This window comes from Eurosta solidaginis, chromosome 1 (genome assembly GCF_040869045.1).
Source record: "Eurosta solidaginis isolate ZX-2024a chromosome 1, ASM4086904v1, whole genome shotgun sequence".
Taxonomy (NCBI): Eukaryota; Metazoa; Arthropoda; class Insecta; order Diptera; family Tephritidae; genus Eurosta; species Eurosta solidaginis.
The window spans coordinates 350255045-350276081 of NC_090319.1; the positions used below are offsets into that span (position 1 = coordinate 350255045).

Here is a 21037-nt window from a genome sequence, read left to right on the forward strand (position 1 = left end):
CCATAACCTTGAAGAATGGCTCGAGTATTTTTCATACCGAGAGCGGAGAAAGGCCTTTTGGTTTGACATCTTTCCACCCAAATCCTATGAGATATTAATATATTTGTATATAAAATCAAATATGTCGTTAAATTCTACATTGCATAGGGAGTTCATGGATATAGAGAAATCTCTAAAACAAAAGGAGTATGCACTAGATGTGTTCTGGACATTGGCGGAGCACCCCTTGGCGGAGTTAATACATGCATCAGTAACAAGCGTAATAATATTGGTAATAAAATACCACAAATATCATGAAAAATAAATTTCTCAAACTTTTTCGTGAACGAAATGAGTTGATTAAGAGGAATACCGCTGAAACCGGGTTGCCTATTCGTTTCCTATTTGTTGCAAGAAAATACTCATAAATTTGAGCATAACATATATTGCGAGGGCTGCATATAATTTTTGAGTGTATTTTGTTGTTATGACTTTCCAATCCGTGCAGCTCATGCATTCCGCGCAACGTTTACAATTCAATTCGGATCCTTCTAATATTTTAACTGCTTGTGGTACCTAGAGTACCTATGATATCTGCCTACAGATTACATTCAAGTTTATAGAACTTCAGTTGCCTGTTAAAGATTGTTTTGGAATGGCCATAAACAAGGCACAGGGCAAAACATTTATATATTGGAATGTACACTAGCCACATGGCGAAGCCTCGCACAACCATAACCAGCTAGTTGGCAATAAACCTTACATAGATTTAGAAGCGGCTCTATAATAGTCTAGTTGTATGGCGTCATGAATTAGGGGACAAATAGACTATCTTATTCTCTATCTGCGCTTCGAGGGGCTCTTAAAGTCACAATAGAGGTGGATGGTTTGCGCGAGGATGCTCAAATGACAGACGAGGCGATACATGTATACACAGATGTTTCCAAAGTAGTGGAAGGAGTAGGGTCCGCGGTATACTACGCTGCTCCGGAAATAAATGGATACTACAAGCTGCCAGATCACTGTAACGTTTTCAAGCGGGAACATTAGCCGTAACCAAAGCAGTAGAAACACTGGAAGATAATAGCTAAAACTGCAACCGTATTGACTTTTATATTGACAGCCAAGCAGCAATTATTGCAACAATCTCGCCTAGCACAGCATCTTAAAGTCGCTTAGAGTGCATTCAATCCCTGTAAAGAATCGGGAATGCAAAAGCCTACATCTATATTGGATCCCAGGGCATATGGGGATAGATCGGAATGAAAAAGCGAATAAACTAGCCAAAAAGGGCGCATCCCATTAGGCTTGCTCCGTAGACGTTCCAATTGGGTAGGACGAGATTAATATAAGGCGATATTTGCAGATGATGGACCAAGCGGGAAAGGCGTGGGTCGAAGTGTGGGGCTGTAAAGTGGCGAAGATTATGTGTAGGCCATACAATTTTAGACTAACATTGTTGCTTCTATCATTAAAAATAGAGGGCTGTAGACTCATGTCGGGTATTCTGACTGGGCACTGTCTTCTGGCGTCACATGCCTCTAAACTAGGCTTGGTTAGTGATAGCAGATCTAGTAAGTGCGGGTTGGAAAAGGAAAAGAAAAAGTGATATAGCTGTCAGATCAAGAAGCAGTAAGTGGCATAGGTCAAAGAAAGCTTCTAGTATTTGCCAAGAGGGCGGAGTTATTTTATGACATAGTTCCTGGTTTTTGATAGGGTTTTTCAGTTTTTTCATTAAACAAATTTGTGGTAACACTACGAACTCATTCAGTCAACGTGAGGTCCTCATGGACCGGCCAATTCAACCTAACTTAGCTCAGTAATAATATTGCAAGAAAAATGTTGCAGCTCAGAAAAAAATTAGGTACCGATTTGCCGCTGTCGAAATGAGTAGCCAATGCGTCTTATGGACACAAAAAATCATCAACTACGTAGAGACCTATTTCGAACCTGGAATAGGTGGTGTATGCACATCATTTTAAGCAAATACACTGCCGAAGAATCAATATTAAGAATATATACCATCGACTTTAAATTTAAATTTTACCACGGCTTCTGATATTAAAATTATTTAACTCAACAGTTTGTAATAAACAATCTAGCAACAGAAATGAGTTATCTGGGTAAAATTATATGATAAGTTTTGCGAGCATCACATTAACTGGAAACGATATACCGAAGGAAGAAGCAAATTTAATATTCAAACCTGAATGATAATCTCCCTTATGGAATATAAAAGAAATGTAACAATAGGTGTTTAAGAAAAGCATAGCCTAAATATTGGCAAAATTGTTCCTTGACATTCTTGTTTATGACAGCCTCATACCTTGTTGTATATGTGTTTGTGACAATACATATATACTTTCATATGCACATACATAAAGAATAACAATAGACACCATAACAATAGCAACAATTTAGTATAAAATGCCAACAAACGGTGAAACACAAAACGCATCCTCGATTACCAAACCAACATATAACAACCACAAGGCATTGGCATTGGTCCTGTGAAATAAGCCAAATGACAAAAAAGTGAAAGAAAATAAGAAAAAATATAATAAAAGCGATATACCTATAATAAAAGCATACACAGTGAACCAAAATTTGTATAGAGATAAGCACATCGGCGAGAAATATTGAGGAAGAGTAAAGAGTGCACTAAAAAAGAAATTTAAAAAAAAACTTAAAGAGCTAAGCCAAATATAATACCGTATTAAGAATTGCAAGAAAACATACAATAAAAATCATATTCAATCGATGGTTTCTTTCAACCATTCAAGTTTGACACGGATATAATTTTTATGATTGCAAAGAAGTCATGAAATTGAAGCCATGTGAAATATTATTGAGAAACAGATAAGGAGATTAAATTTTCGTGAAAACAGAAGCTATAATAAATAATAGTTTAAAAAACTAAAAAAACACTCTTATATAGCAAACCGAACTAAAAAATAGAAAATAATTTTCAATTAAAAAGAGTTTATATAACAGTAGTAGAAGGTCAAACAATCGTTTCTAGTTAATCACCTCAAAATAAAATTATAATAAAATTTATGTTATTAACAGAATAATTTAATTCAGAGTAAAAAGCGTGGGGTGCTTGATATTGAATGTTACAATCATTCTATTGGCAACTATCTGAGAGCAAAAATATGAAATGTAGTCAAATGCACCCCACGCTTTTTACTCTGAATTAAATTATTCTGTTAATAACATAAATTTTATTATAATTTTATTTTGAGGTGGTTAACTAGAAACGATTGTTTGACCTTCTACTACTGTTATAGAAACTCTTTTTAATTGAAAATTATTTTCTATTTTTTAGTTCGGTTTGCTATAAAAGAGTGTTTTTTTAGTTTTTTTAAACTATTATTTATTTTTAATTTTTTAGTTCAAGTAATTTTAAAAGTTTTAGTCAAGAGTGATGAAACCTCGAAACGCCAGCGGTCCATGGATGAATCCAACCCCACGGCACCGAAAAGGGCCAAGACGTAGGGAGGCTGGACGCGGTCTTTCGCCGAAATTGCCAAGGGTCGGCAGATCATTGGTATTATAGACGAGAGCAGCGAAGATGGCCTAGTCCATCGCCATCTTACACCGATGCAAGGTGGTTCCAGGGCAATGTCAAGCTAATTGCCTGTGACGACGCCAGGTCGGTCAACCTCTATAGGGCTGCCGTCACGCTGATAGGGGTGGTATATCCGGGCGCGCGCCTCAAGGTAGTGGAGGCGCGTGATATCCCCTCAGGACCAAGGGCTAGAGCCTGGGTTCCAGTGACGCCAACGGACCCATCCTGGAGCTGCTCCAGGAGTACAACCCGCCACAGTTTTGGAAGTCAACCCGGATAAAAACGAGCTTGTTCTCTTCACGAGGAGGTACAAAGTACCAAATCATACATCGCCAAGAATTGGAGGTACGTTCTTAGCATTTAGCGATCAAGTCAAGTATTTGGGAGTCATTCTGGATAGGAAGCTATTATGGAGTGACCATATAGTGGAGCAATCCAAGAAGGCAGCAGCAGAGCTCTTCACCTGCAAGAGAGCAATTGGCACTTCCTGGAGATTCTCCCCTAAGGTGACCTACTGTATTTACACAGCAATTGTGCGCCCGATTCTTCTTTATGGTGCCTTGGTCTGGTGGCCTACACTAGCTAAAAGTACCTATCTTAAAATGCTTCAAAAGGTGCAACGGAGTTCGGAGCTCTGCATTACCGGGACTCTCGGCTCTACTCCAGATTCCGTTACATACATACATGGATACATAGATAGATACAGGCCAAGCTAATAAAAGCGTGTTAAAAAGGGCTCCAGTATGCTCTTTCGTAGATATCCCATACAACCGATCGTTCAGATAGAAAGATTTTTTGCCATTTCTCCCTTAATTTCCAATATAAAAACGTGAAACTTGGTGATATATATTCTAATATATCATAGAAGATTTTCTGTAAAAATCATTTCGATAGAGCTATATATAATAAATATCCCATACGACCGATCGTTCAGATAAGGGGTTTTTTTGCCATTTTTTATTTTATATTTATCTTAAAAATCGTTTAGGTATGTACATCTGTTCACTATATATATCTTATTTTATACAGCCGATTATTTGGAGATTACGAATGGGATAAGATTATTGTTCAGCCCCATTCATCAAAGGTATGAACTCTTTGGCACAGCCCAAGACAGTCCCTTTCTTACTTGTTTTTTGTTTATAAAAGACTCCCTTTTTGCTGAGAATGCTATGACTTTCAAGTTGAGTTACAGTTCCGAAACAACTCTTGATATTTTAGAAGTAGGCTTGCTCATGATGATAGCTAAAACGAATGCAAATAACTGATACATTAACTAGGGTTTAACCCTGCCGGATCTGCCGCTTAAGCTCAGTTCAAACTTGAGTTAAAGTTGACTGAATGTGTGCAGAATAAGTTTAAGCGTAGTTTAACTGACAAACTGAGATGAACTTGTAGTGCAAAACAGGGCCATAGTAATTTTGGTACGACCAGCTTCCCTTGCTAACGTTAAAAGGCACCAATTGAGAGCTCAAATTCAATACCGGCTAACACTTGCGTCTGCGGAGCCATCAGATTTGTTCGACTTTTATTTGCTTTTGATAGCTTCCAGACCGATTTATTGAAATTTATCGTCTTATAATACAATCATATTTCGAAATTTTGAACTCGTAGTTTATCCGTGAATTCTGAATGTGCACTTTACACTTTTAGCAACAATATATACATATATACATATACTCGGCCCAAACAAACACAATTTTTTTATCTATGTCTCGTTTGTTCTTCAAACACCCTCAATTCTCATCAATTATATACCGTTAACTTGTCTTAACTTTTTGCTAAATAACTTAGCAAAATCATTGCGCTATTCGAAAAAACTTTGTTTTGTCGGGACTTTTACTGAAATGTATTATCATAAATACAGATGAATGAATTGGCAGAATTAAATTAATTAATTGCATCTTTTACACAATTAAACATCTAGATGTGTGTGTATATGTTTGTCATATATCTACATAACAGACGAAAAACTTTAACTTAGAGCGCAACAGCAAAGGAAAGTCGGTAGACATAGCATTACCTAGAGTTGTATAAACTAGAAAAAAGCTTTAAAATGTCGGACTTTCAATTATATCTTTAAATAACAGTTATGGTGGTGTGATGGTAGCGGGCTCCGCCTACCACACCGACGATCCTGGATTCACGCCCCGGGCAAAGCAACATCAAAATTTTAGAAAAAGTTTTTTGAAAAGATCTCAGTTAAAAATCATATGCCTTGCAGATGCCGCTCGGAGTCGTCGTAAAACTCGGCCTAAAATCTCTTCGGAGGTTATCGCGCCTTACATTTCTTATAGATCTTTTAAATTTCTTGTAATCTGCTTGCAAACACGCGACGTAAATGGATGACGATGCATTACTCATAAGCGTCGTCTGATCTTGGTATTTTGTTTTTAATCTTTCTTTGATGACAGCAAGTCCTGCATCTTCCAAACCAGTACCAGTTTATATAATTCTGCCATCTAGGGTGATTTTTGAATTTTTAAAGAATTATCCTTTCTGAAAACTCTGAGAAAGTGGGGTTGTTAACATAAAATTGTGTGTACTGAAAAACGTGCAAATTCCTCTTCATAAAAATTAAATATGTACATAAGAAACAAAATGAAAGAGAGGTAAGTACATTAACCAACAAAATAAACCAAAGTCTTGATGCAGAAGATTCTACCGCGTTTTTTGAAAGCGATAAACTCCTAATTAACAACCTTACAACAATTAGGAAAACACACACACAAAAATTCGATAAATTCAAAAACATACATAGACAATCTCTTAACATTAAAAATATACCCCATTGGTTTCATAATACTACGAAAACCGAGATCCCTACAGATATTCAGTGGCTCCTCTCTTTAGGTCCGAAATACTCTTTGCCAATAACAAATAGTGGGTTCCCTTTATTCAAGGTGATAGCAGACGGAGAAGACTGCATTCAAACAATCAAAGATAAAGAACAGCAAGAGATTGAGAGGAATAATTTAACAACACTAATACGGGATCATCTTAAAAAAACCAAAAATAGCGCGCGCGACAAATTGCTATTAGATACCCTACACTCGGCCAAAACCTTTCTAAAAAATAACAAAGGCTTATTGGTTCTGAATGCAGATAAGGATAATGTTACCATCTTAATGGATAAGTCGGACTATGAAAAGAAGTTACAACTTTTGGTAAATGACATTTCGGCCTACCGGGTATTGAAACGAGATCCCACTAATAAATTACAAGACAAAAATAACGAGATTGTACAAAAATTTTTTAAAAACAAAGTTATAGATTTAAAAGAGAAATATAAACTTATAAGCAAAACGTCCAATGCGCCTAGATTATATGGCCTGCCCAAAATTCATAAAGCAGATATCCCATTGAGACCTATTTGTTCGTCTGTCAACTCCCCTTCGTACAATTTATGCAGGTATGTAGCTAATATTCTCACAAACATAACCAAATCGTCCAAGTATAACGTAAAAGACTCAATTGAATTTAAAAACAAAATAAAAGATACATACATACCTGATGATGAGAGTCTCGCGTCATTTGATGTCATCTCACTTTTTCCCAGCATTCCCGTAGATCATGCCTTAGAAATTATAGCATCCAAGTGGAACCAGATAAAGAACCACACCACACTCACAAAAGAACTTTTTCTAGAAGTAGTTCGATTCTGCATTAGAGATAATAGATATTTTAAATTAAACAATAAAATTTATCAGCAACGTTGCGGTATGCCCATGGGTTCCCCAGCATCCCCCGTCATAGCAGACATTGTAATGGAAGAATTACTGGAGAAATTTGAAGATGACTCCCCTTATAAGCCACGTTTGCTTACCAAATACGTCGATGACCTTTTCGCAATTGTAAAAACTGATACGGTGGAAGAATTGCTAAATATTCTAAATGGATACAACAGGAGTATTAAATTTACAATTGAGGCGGAGAAGGATGGAAAACTACCGTTTCTCGATACTTTTGTTATAAAAACGAATAACCAATTATGTTTTGATTGGTATAAAAAACCTACCGCGTCAGGTAGATTAATTAACTTTAATTCTAAACATGACAAACCTACAATAGTCAATACGGCCAGAAATTTTATCAACAGAGTTCTCTCCATCAGCGATAAAGTTTATGATAAAGAAAACATTAAAATAATAATAAATGTTCTAGAAAATAATGAATTTCCCACACGCAAAATAAAAAACTTTATAAGAGATTATTATAAGAAACCCACTGCGAGGAAAAATGCCGAAAATAAAAAAATATATAAATCGACTACATATGTGTCAGGCCTGTCCAACAGAATAAAATATTCAAATATTTATAACAAAGAGAAATGTAATTTTGCCTTTACCTACAATAATACGTTGCGACAAATTTTCAGTAATACCAAGAGCAGAATAGATAAATATGATAAATCGGACTTGATATATAAAATTCTATGTAATGGTGACGGGTCCCACGTATGCGACAAAGTATATGTGGGGACTACTAAATCGAAACTAAAAACGAGGATTTCCGGGCATAAAACGAATATTAAAAATCGCAACAACCCTAATGATGGCAAAACGGAGCTAACACAGCATTGCAGAGAAACTGGACACTCTCCCAATTTAGAAAATGTAGAAATTCTACAGCAAGAGAGGAATTACAACAAACGCTACATATTAGAGATGCTGCACATCATAAACACACCCAGCGACAAACGCATGAACTTCAAATCTGATACAATTAGTATTGCCTCTGCCTTTAGGCAGCTGATCAACAACAACAACAATAATAGATAAGAGCATCTCCCACTGTTTACCAAAGAGTTCACCTGCAGGCTGCAGCTGATATCACTTGAGCGGCGCTCACTACTCATTAGATAACTTTCTGCTTATGTTCAATTTTTGTTTATGATAACGGCTTTGTGTTATTTACATTTTATTGTTATTTGCTTTGCATTGTTCGTAAATTTATATTTTTGTTACACTAGTTGACATATTGCATTCAACAATGTAAGTTCTGTACTTGTGCAAATGTGTATTTTTATGATTTTAATATGTATGTTTGTTCTTTTCATACCTAGTCCTGATGACGACTTCAGACTGAAGTCGAAATATCGACAAATTAAATAATATAATTGTATATCAAAAATTCACGTATTGTGTTTAATTAAGAATATACAATTATTTGGCCTAGAGCTCGATTTGATTTAAAAAATGTATGATTAATAATATTTGTCTGGGTCCACATAAGCTCTTGTACCAAATATGGTGAAGATATCTCAATATTTACTCAAGTTATCGTGTTAACGGACACACGGACGAACGGAGAGACGAAAGGACGGACGGACATGGCTCAATCAAATTTGTTTTCGACACTGATGATTTTGATATATGGAAGTCTATAACAATTTCGATTCCTTTATACCTGTAAAACCAACCGTTATCCAATCAAAGTTAATATACTCTGTGTGCAAAGCACGCTGATTATAAAAAGAATACCGCAATTTTGACGGCTTTAACTATTTAAATGGCACATAACTTTCGCTCCCACCAAAGAGCAATTACCCTGGCCTCGTAATAGATTTCAAGCTTCCCTGGAAAATTATTACTGAAAAAAAATTTGAGAACGAAAGAGACGAAGGGAGTCTAGATGCCAGAACCTTTCGCCTACATTGAGTTTTGACCACAATTTTTAGATGAGGTTTAGCCCGAGATTTGATTGATCTTCCGATATATAAAATATACTGAGGTATGGGTGAAGTCCTCCTTCAACAGCTCTCCATCCAACTTCCAAATTCAGCTAGTATCTTCAATGCGGAGGTTGTAGTGATAAAGAGGCTGTGTTGCTATTTTTTAGAGAACCATATAGATGGTCGCAAGGTTTGTACGTACTTAAATAGCCATGCAGCTCTTATGACGTTCTGTAACCAGCATACATACTTGACTATCTTGTCACAGTAATGTTGAAGGCAATGCATCTAATAGCACATTAACTATCAAGCGGCAGGATATCTTCAAGGATCTCTATTTAACAAGAAGATACTTCTTTAAGTGATTCAAATAATGGCCATTCGGAGACAACGCAGAACACAAAGTTAACTGAGAAGTAAAAAAAAATAAATATGTACATAAAATCACAGCAACGATTCCAGAACACTGGCCGTTGAGCCTATATAGGGAAAGAGTGGGAAACCCTCTCAATGGCGTGTGGAGAAGCTACGACACTGTTACCTGTTTCATCTACTAGTGTTCAGACCTTGCGAATATAAGGCGAATATAAGGTAACTTTTAGCATTTTTGGTGCCAAATTTATAGGAGGTATCAAAATGCTTTATAAAGGACAAACAACCCAGTTTTATCCAGTTTACATGCGTATGTTTAAATTTTTTATTTACAATATAATTTATATAACGTTTATTTAAACTGCCTCGACCCTAAGCCTGCTGATAAGGCGATCTAAAAACACAGATTGTCACCATTTTTCATTCTAATGCAACTTAAGGCACTAACGTACACACATTTACGCAAAATCAATTCACTAGTGTAAGCAGCATTAACAAGTAAGGCAAACTGAATTTTAGTCACGCGCATAAATCACACTTCTTCGTAGACATGGATGCGCCAAGTAAAAACAAGAAACGAAAAAAAGAAGAAAAGAAAGTGTAATAAATGCTTTGGATCGTTTTGTTGTAAACTGAACAGCCAAGTTTTAAAGACTTAAATGAAGAGAAGTTGCTTAGCTATATACTAAAACAAATGGGCATTTCCTACAAATCATGTACACTTAGAGAATATTTTTGGTACCAAACAATGGCACACAATTTTAATTGAAACTACTAATCTAATTGGATTACTGGAATCCAAGATATTTTGTTCTTTTTCACCTTCAAAAAATCGTTATTTTCAATGTTATGCCATATTATGTTATGTTACCTTATGTTTTGTTATGTTAAGCCTTGTTATGTTATATATAGTTTTGTAGTTCTCTAGGCGCCAATTTGTTGCACACTCTTCTAGAATCAATTACTTAATGTACGTTGTGTGTGTTTACTCAAACCGTAAACCTACCGATGGATCATTTTGACACCCACCATAGGTCGGACAGCACAAAACTGCCTAGAGTTCTGAACCTCCTGTTCGCTAGGGCTGGACACACGCAGAGAAAATGGGAGACGGTCTCCTTACAGCATTTCTCACTAAAGCTCATTCACCTGTTGTTGAGTGCGACTACCATTCTTTCCGCGTGTGGGCCGTATCGCCAATGTTCTGGAAAAGTGATTCTAATGATCTCTTTCCTACATATATTTAGTAAAAAAAAAAACTCTGTTCTTCTGTCATGGCCATGTTTATTTGGTAACTTTTTAAGTTTTCATAGAGCACCAATTGCGAATTACGGTTTTCTTGAGTTTGGTAATAATGACACTCTATTAATGAAACATTCGGTAATATTACTGTTTTAGAAGCGTTTAACGATGCACCGTTATGTTGTGTTATGTTATGTTATGTTATGTTATGATAATTTATGTTATGTTATGGTATGTTATATTATGTCATGTTATGTTATGTTATGTTATGTTTTGTGCTGTTATTGTCAATACAGGTAAAGTGTGGCGGAAGGTTCTGTCTGAAGCATCAAAACAAAAAAGGAGCACCCTAACGGAACGTCCGATGTGCTTAGAAATCAACATTTTTACCATGGATATGGCGAATTATTACTTAAACAAACATGCAACAACGACCTATAGCATTAACAGATCCGAAGAATATCTCGAACATTTTTAGTTGCCGTCCATGATTTCTATTTTGGGAACGCTTGAAAAAGAATTTTTAAACCCTATTTCCATACCAGTTAAAATTTAACGGCGACTCTTTCAATAGCAATAAACAGGACACTATACAGCGGCTTTTAGCAATGAAATGACAGTAACTTGGGAAATGCCCACTTGATTATTTGTATACGTATGTATGTAAATATATTTGCTATTTATATTTTTTTTCATTTACGCATCATATTTTATCCAAATGTACAAATCGTTGTCCTAAGCCTTTTACAACTTAGGGTTATCATTATAAAGGCTAAGATAAATAAACAAACTCCTACAGCTAATATGACAGTAGCATCATCATTTTACGCGTACTTATTATATCTTTTTTTTTTACGTTTTACGCATAAAGAATCTAAACTTTCGAAATGTGTATCGTTTGCGCCTTTTAAGTACTTAAAGAGGTTCAACTCTTCAAAAAGAAAAAAATGTATGAACTAAAAGAAGATAAATTAAAAAGCTTGAACTGTTTTTTGCATTCAGGAAGCGCTATCACAAAAGACGTATTTACATGGAATTTTATGTCAAGAGCTTTGTGTGATAAGAGCGCTATATGTAAAAAAATATCTGAACAAAAAACTTTATGTGATGAGATTGTAGCTCAAGCCTATATTACATTCAAAGGATTGTGTAAAAATTTATTGTCTATCCGCTTTCACAGACATTGTCTTCACTTTGAACTCCATGGATACATGGATGCTCACAAACGAATTCGTGCCACTACCTCACTTCAGGTGGGACTTTGAAGTCTAAACAAAATATTGAAGAACAAAAAACAAAATTAGACAACTAAGAGCCTCGTTGTAGTCAAATCGAAAGCTCGCGCGTTAGGAATACTATTCATAAAACTCAAGGAATTGTTTTGCTGCTACAATGACAACATAACAACGCTCTTTCGTCCTTAAACTACTTATTTAAACACAACTTCTTATGCTTTGTGGGAGTAGACCAACGTCCTTGCCTAAAACCTTGGCAGTGTTCATTGTAATTTACTGTAATATATTTAAAACCATAGTTAAATTAAATTGTTTTTTCATGTTATTGCTACATGGTACCCAATTGCTTCGAAACTAAAATTTCTAAGTGCTAAGAAACAGCATAGTTAATGGATGCCATGGGATTTGAGAGCAATTGTCAAAAATTTTGTCAACCGAGCAAGCCTTTTATGATTGAATCATGGTGAAAAATAATCTATAGCTTGCAGCACTTTTGATAAAAGAATTTTTTTTAATAGCTTGAGACAAATGTAAACACAGTGACATTAGCACGAACAAGGGGAAAGCCGTTTGGATTATACCTCGTAAATCTCTTCAAAGGCTTTTCCCTCGGGAGTGGCTTTTGAACCCGCACTCTTATGATAGCTTAAGTTTTACAAACGCATCCAGCGACGTTATGCCTTAGTTGTTGTAAACTTATCCCCATCGCCTTCTTTGCATAATTTATTTTTTACACACATTTTTATACTCAGCTGAGCAGAGCTCACAGAGTATATTAACTTTGTTCGCATAACGGTGCCCCGTAACGGCATAAACTAATCGAGATAGATATAGACTTCTATATATCAAAGTTATCTGGGCGAAAAAAGATTTTCATTTAGCCATGCGCGTCCGTCCATCTGTCTGTCTGTCTGTCTGCCGTAAACACGATAATTTGAGTAAGTTTTGAGGTATATTGATGAAACTTGGTATGTAGGTTCCTGGCCACTCATCCCAGATCGATATTTAAAATGAACGAAATCGGACTATAACAACGCCCACTTTTTCGATATCGAAAATTTCGAAAAACCGAAAAAGTGCGATAATTCATTACCAAAGACGGATAAAGCGATGAAATTTGGTATATGGATCGACCTTATGACGCAGAATAGAAAATTAGGAAAATTTTCGACAATGGGCGTGGCACCGCCCACTTTTAAAAGAAGGTAATTTAAAAGTTTTGCAAGCTGTAATTTGGCAGTCGTTGATGATATAATGATGTAATTTTCAGGAAACTTAGTCCTTTTACTATATGTATGGTTAATAAAAATTAGCAAAATCGGATGACGAAAAAAAATTTTTTAAAGTCAAATTTTTACAAAAAATTTTATATCTTTACAGTATATAAGTAAATTATGCCCGCATTCAACTCCAGTAATGATATGGTGCAACATAATGCAAAAATAAAAGAAAATTTCAAAATGGGCGTGGGTCTGCCCTTTTTCAGTTAATTTGTCTGGAATACTTTTAATGCCATAAGTCGAACAAAAATTTACCAATCCATGTGAAATTTGGTAAGGGCATTGCTTCTATCATGATAACTGTGTTCTGTGAAAATTGGCGAAATCGGTTGAAGCCACGCCCAGTTTTAATACACAGTCGGCCGTCTGTCTTTCCGCTCGGCCGTTAACACGATAACTTGAAAAAAAAAATAGATATATGTTTACTAAACTTAGTTCACGCATTTATTTGAACACACTTTATCTTGGTATTAAAAATGGGCGAAATCTGACTATGAACACGCCCACTTTTTCGATATCGAAAATTTCGAAAAATGAAAACAATGTCATAATTCTATACCAAATACGAAAAGAGGGATGAAACATGGTGATTGGATTCGTTTTTTGACGCAAAGTATACATAACTTAAGAATTAACTTTGTAGAATGGGTTTTAGACCTACCATATTAAGTAGAAGAAATTGAAAAAGTTGTGCAGGGTGAAATCAAAAGCCCTTGGAATCATGGCAGGAATAACTTTAAAGGTACTGCATATATAAATAAATTAGCAGTACAAGACAGATGATGTTCTGTGTCACCCTGGTCCACATTTTGGTCGATATCTCGAAAACGCTTCACATATACGACTAGGGGCCACTCCCCTTTAAAACCCTCATTAATACCTTGAATTTGATACCCATATCGTACAAACACATTCCAGAGTCACCTCTGGTCCACCTTTTTGTCGATATCTCGAAGAGGCATCCGCCTATAGAACAAAGGCCCACTCCCTTTTAAAATACTTATTAACACTTTTATTTGATACCCATATAGTACAAACACATTCTAGAGTCACCCCTGGTCCACCTATATGCCGATATCTCGAAATGGTCCTCCTATAGAACTATGGCCATGTCATAAAAACACTTTCCAGAGTTACCCTAGGTTCATTTTCTTACATGGCGATTTTCCCGTATTTTGTCTCCAAAGCTCTCAAGTGAGTATGTAATGTTCGGTTACACCCGAACTTAGCCTTCCTTACTTGTTTATTTATAATTTATTTAATAATTTGGGAAAAATTTAAACAACGTGACAACAGGACGGACAAGGCGACAGCTGTTTCGATTATGCCTTGTAAATCACTTCACATCCCCTTCTCTTGGGAGTGGGTTTTTAACCCGCACACCTATGATGGCCGAAGTGTTACAAACGCATTTAGCCACGTGATGCCTTAGTTGTTGTAAACTTATCCCCATCGCCTTCTTTGCATAATTTATTTTTTACACACATGTTTTATTTGTATATTTTTAGCAACAAAAGTAAACTTTTGTTTTTTATTTTTGAAACAAAAGTGTATAAAAGTTCAAAATGTATTCAACAAAGTGTTGCAGGGTGGAATCACCTGGTGAAATAAATAAAAAAGACAGAAGATGTACGCTGCCTGAAGCCAAAGGCATGTACTTTCAACGCTCAGACGACGGTAAAATTTTTAACCGGTTTGAAGAAAGGACTGACGACAATGCAAAAGTATATGAAATACATTTATGGATTTCTGAAATACATATACACTTTTCTGAAATGCATTTGATTTTTCTGATATAGATTTCTTTTCCGAAAGACAGTTGGAAAAGGTGTGATTTGGGATCAAGCTGACTTGCGGAAAGAGGTAAATCAATTAAGCTAGCCATCCCGATCAGTTTGGGTCTATCTATTTTCGAGAAACGTATCAAACTTAATATACCATTTAATCGTTATATAATGTTTAAAGGCATGAAAGATTGAATGAAGATTTATTTTTTATGCATCAAATTTAAATTTGTGTATATTTTGTTTTGGCCTATATGTTGAGACCCTAGTCACTAGTAGGTATGAAAATTACCCTGTACTAAAGCACTCATCAAAAGCTTTCATTTGTTATGTGTATATTCTATAAACACATACTAGGGGTACCCGCTTCCACGTTTTCGCTTATATCTTGAGACCGTAGTTACCCGCGGGTACGACAAATACCCCGCATCAAAGCACTCATAAACAGCTTTCATTTTATACCCATATTGTACAAACATACCCACGTCCACGTTTTCATCTCAAGACCCTAGCCAGAACGGGATAAAAATTATCCTGTGTCTGTCTTCTGATTCTAAGGTACCCCCCACCAATTTTCAGCGAAATATGTTCATCCGTTCCTTCCTCTTCAATCACTCTATTAAAAAAAGCGCATCAAAACTCGTTGCGTATTTTTAAAGGTTTAAGCATTCAAAAAGACATAGGGACAGAAAAAGCGACTTTGTTTTATACTATGTAGTGATGTACATCCATACATACCTATAAACCTACGCCCGAAGTTAAATAACGCAGCGAATGCTATATATGCATGTATGTATGTGTCGAACCTTGCCTCACTCAAAAGCAATTAGCGCGGACAGTACACAGCGAACAACCACACAAATACATTTTTTGGTAAAAATGTTACTTTTGTTTAAACAATTTGGCTGATATAAGAAAGGAATCAAGTATTTTTTTTTATGCAGATCGAAGGTAAATATTTCAAAGTTTTACTGAAAAGTAGAATTTTTTAAATCCATCCATCCGTTTATGAGTTATAGCTGTGTAAACAAAAATTTTATGATTTTTTACTACACTACGCCCCTATAATACATATCTTCAAATTATATTAACAGTACCATCTCACGTCGCTAAGCTTTCAAATGCGAAAAACCGTTTTAAAATCGGAGCATTCTGTGTGAAGTTATGTGCATACATGGCATTTAGCGACTTTATTTTATAAGATTTACTAGCAGACCCGTCAGGCGTTGTTCTGCCCTCAATTTGGTCTATCTCCATACATTTTAATAAGCTTTTTCCGTCTAACTCTGCCCCCCCCCCCTCCTCACTTTTCCTTAATCCTTTTATTCACTCCTCCCTCCGTATTTTCGATTCATCTATCTCTATATTCGTCTCACCCTATCTCTTTCTCAGTCTCCTCTCTTTTCTCTTCTCTAAAGTTTTTCCCATTCTTCTTCATCCCTTATTGCCAGGCAAATCGAATAGGATGTATGTAAATAGTTACATATGTGGGTATTATTAATTCATATCTTTATTTCGGCTTCGCATGCACATTTATCAGTTTTGCCAGGTTAATGCAACTAAATCGAATATCACAATGAAAATTACTTTAAAGCTCTCAGCAACAACTTTAATTTGATATCCATATTACACACACATTCTTGAGACCTTAGTCACCCAGCCGAATAAAAATGATTCTGTACTAAAGCACTCATCAACAGCTTTCATTCGTTACCCATATTCTATAAACACATTCTAGGGGTAACCGCGTCCACGTTTTCGCTTATATTTCGAGACCCCAGTTACCCGCAGGTACGAAAAATACCCCGTATCAAAGTACTCATAAACAGCTTACATTCGATACCCATATTGTACAAACATATCCCAGGATTACCCAGGTCCACGTTTTGATCTCAATATGTTCATCCGTTACTTCCTCTTCAATCACTCTTTATCTAAAAAAGCGCATCAAAATCCGTTGCGTATTTTTAAAGGTTTAAGCATTCAAAGGGACATAGGGACAGAAAAAGCGACTTTGTTTTTTACTATGTAGTGATGTACATCCATACATACCTATAAACCTACGCCCGAAGTTAAATAACGCAGCGAATGCTATATATGCATGTATGTATGTGTCGAACCTGGCCTCACTCAAAAGCAATTAGCGCGCACAGTACACAGGGAACAACCACACAAACACATTTTTTGGTAAAAATGTTACTTTTGTTTAAACAATTTGGCTTATATAAGAAAGGAATCAAGTATTTTTTTGATCCAGATCGCAGGTGAATATTTCAAAGTTTTACTGAAAAGTAGAATTGTTTAAATCCATTTATGAGTTATAGCTGTGTAAACAAAAATTTTATGATTTTTGTACTACACTACGCCCCTATAATATATATCTTTAAATTATATTAACAGTACCATCTCACGTAGCTAAGCTTTCAAATGCAAAAAACCGTTTTAAAATCGGAGCATTCTGTGTGAAGTTATATGCATACATGGCATTTAGCGACTTTATTTTATAAGATTTAAGAAGATAGATAGATTTACGCTCACTGGGTTTTCTACAAAACTTACCAATGACTTGTTTGTTGCTTTGAATATGTGCACTTTAATGAAAGACTTCAATTATGTTTTGATATGTTATCTTAAGCTAATCATACATTTAATTAACTTTCATTTTCACTTTGTTATCAACACCACCATATAACAGACATTTTCATACAAAATGTTAACTCAGCAAATTTCAAGTTCGAAAAAAGTTTTGCAAAGTTTGCATTCAAAAATTGAAACAAGTTCAAGAAAGCAATGAGTTAGTGAAATAAGAAAAAAAATTTGGGAAATAAAAATGTCGTATGCATGTTTATTTTGGAAATATGTTAACATGTTTTTAATTTATGTATATAAATATTACTTTCAAATTCTTTGGATGCTGAAACTTGACATTAAATTTTGCAATTGCGCACATTCACATATTTAAAAAGAAAACACAATCGAAACGTAGGTCAGATTAAGCTGTAAAAAACTTGTATACTTAGCAAAGTACAAGCGCGCGTACCGCACATGCGACATGAACGAACGAACGACAGCACAACACTGTTAGCAGTGTGCAAGGATATGCCAGGTGACTGTGATACGAACAACATTGACGCTAACGTTGAAATACGAATGTCGAACGACGCTGATACGATGATGCGATGGAGTAAAGTGGAGTCGTCTCCAATGAGCGCCTAAAATCATGCTTCGCTACACACACAAACACACAAAATACTACAAGCGCATCACATTTTGTTTGTTATTTCTAATGCTTTTTACTTTCTCTTTCACTGCCTTTTCGACACGCACACACTTTCATTTTCATTGATGTCTGCGCGACTATGGCTTGCATGTTTATTTTCATAAACAGTAATTATTCATTTATTGTTTGATAATTTTTTGGAAAAAAAATGCGGAAACATAGCTAAGCTTATAAAACTTTGATAAACGTTTAGTCCATGTGCCCAATAAAATATTTATATTTTTGCCGCGTTATCAATGTGCACGACTACGCTGTTCGCAACAGAATGCCAATAAATGTTATCTATTTTTAGGCGCCAGACCTTCTCTCATATTTTGTGCTGTATTGTCCTATAGCTAAGACTTTTGTATTGTTGTAAAGCACGTACGTATGTATGTATGTATCTAATATAAGTATGAATGCATGTATGTGCTAAAGGATATTGATGTTATACGCGTAGGGAAGATACTTCGGTATGTAAGTTTGTATACAGGAGAAAATATATGTTTGTTCTCTAGAAGAAGGAAGTTATTTTCTATTTGACACTAAACTCCAAATGCGCAAAAGGAAAACAATTTTAATTGAAATAAAGAAAAAGGTCGACCTAAAAAATTAATTATTCCCAAATATCTAAAGTGATCTTTAAATATTAACATCAATTTCTAGAAACATATTACTTGAATATATCTAGTCCTACCCACCAAAAGATTTAAGTGGCAAAAAAATCCGTACTTCATATTAGAAATGAGTCGTCATCCTCTCATTCTGTGGTTTCACTCTGAATTCGATTAACAATTAAACTCGTAAGGACTATATCTTCATTTACTAAAAGTCTGTTGCTCTTGTTTAATTTATACAAAACGAAGATATATAACATTGCAATCATATCACAAAATACAGCTTATATTGCTATCACAATTTTATTCAAGCATCATTGTACTCATAATCATTCTAAAGACCACAATTAATCACCTCTTCAGAATAATTTATTGCAGTCATTGACTATACAATAACTGACTGTATAAAAATTATAATTTACAATCACTTAGATTTAAGTATTGAAGTCATATTTCGACTACAGTCGCTGATTGCGACTAGGTTTTGAATAGAATCATAGATTGTAAAAAAGTTTTGACTGCAACTAATCTTAAAAAAAAGAGATCCAAAAAGAAAGAATGAAAAGGAAAATAATCACACCTGGACCACTATGACATATACTGGAGAAGCAGCATATAAATTGGCAAACTGCTTTATAAAATACAACATCAACACAGACAGCGTTCAAAACATCGAACAATTTAGGACGAAAACGAAAAACTAACACTAACTCAGATAATCCGTTTAGCAGCCACGGAGTATACAAGCTTGCCTGCGGATACCAACACTGTTACATAGGACAAACAGGACGGCAGACAAGAACGAAGTTCAGAGAACACATTAGAGATTACAATATAAAACACGGGATCCAAACATTATACCAGAGGCTAACATCGCGAATCACATGGTTAAAAATTAATGTTCGCCACCAAACATAAATAAAGCAGCCAGAGTCGTTCACATACAAGCAAAAGGGCGTCGTATAAACCCAGCCAGCATTTTTTGAAAATTTTTATTAAAAAATATTTAAATATCATACCCCAAGATGATTAAAAACGTTCAAATTTAAAAGCACTTTCTGTTCGAAAATTAATGTATCGTCGGGGGAAAAATGTGCCTTAAATATGATTATTGAATAATCATTTATGATTCCTATTTCTAAACGCTTTTTATTAATATTTGATATCATTGTAAAATTGAGCTTTAATTGTTTTAGTGTAATATTTGACTGCTTTTCATAGTCATTTTCTGATCATATTCGTAAACATACTTCAATCGTTTTGGTTGAGATTTTTTAATCATTTTTGAATGCGATTATGATGCATTTATTCTTCATATCTCATTCAAAATAAGATACTACATAATAATCTTATTTCATCAGAGGAATAAAGCATGCGGAAGTGAGCTATTTGAACCAGAGGTCATTGCAAACAAACTTGACCGATGTACACCTGCGACTACGACATCAACTATGGTCGTCAATATCTTAAAGTACAATACGGTACGGGATGTTGAAGCCGTATCCAGGTATGTCAAGATAGTTTCACTTACCTGGGGTTCAAATAGCTCACAACCTCTGTATTGTCCAACCATTATGTATTTTCTGGGAAGCCGAAGGTGGAGAAATGATTCGGGACATATTCGGTTACGAGCAGCATTTACAATATGAATGTGCACGTGAAAAAATAAGATTTTAAATGAAAAGTAAAATCTCAACAAAGATAGTCGGAAAAGATTCAGAAAGCTGATTAAAAAATTATTATAAATTTTTGATCACAAAGTAAACACATTTGGTTCAAATATGATTCCAAAATGTGATTGAAAAACAATATTCATCAAAGGTACTCATATTTGATTATTTCTTTTCTTAAATTGTTCGATAACTCATTATTTAGTCAGAAAGAGTAATCAAATTTTAATGATATGTAGGGAAATTCAAAATTTAATCACCTAAATGCTGAGTGGGTTAAAAATTGATTACTCGCACAAGAAACAAAGTAATCAACAACAACTAAACGCAACCAAAGCAACAAACCCACAAAGA

The 21037-nt window shown here is 35.1% G+C and overlaps 1 protein-coding gene across 1 annotated transcript in view; it reads right to left on the reverse strand.

Annotated features, from left to right (window-relative positions):
• Nucleotides 1–17777, reverse strand: part of LOC137238049 (octopamine receptor beta-1R-like) — a 285592-nt gene extending 267815 nt beyond the window's left edge. The window contains exon 1 of the mRNA XM_067762608.1: nt 17697–17777. The gene's annotated coding sequence lies outside the window, so the exon portion shown is untranslated. The remainder of the gene's footprint in view (nt 1–17696) is intronic.
• Nucleotides 17778–21037: the final 3260 nt, after the last annotated feature.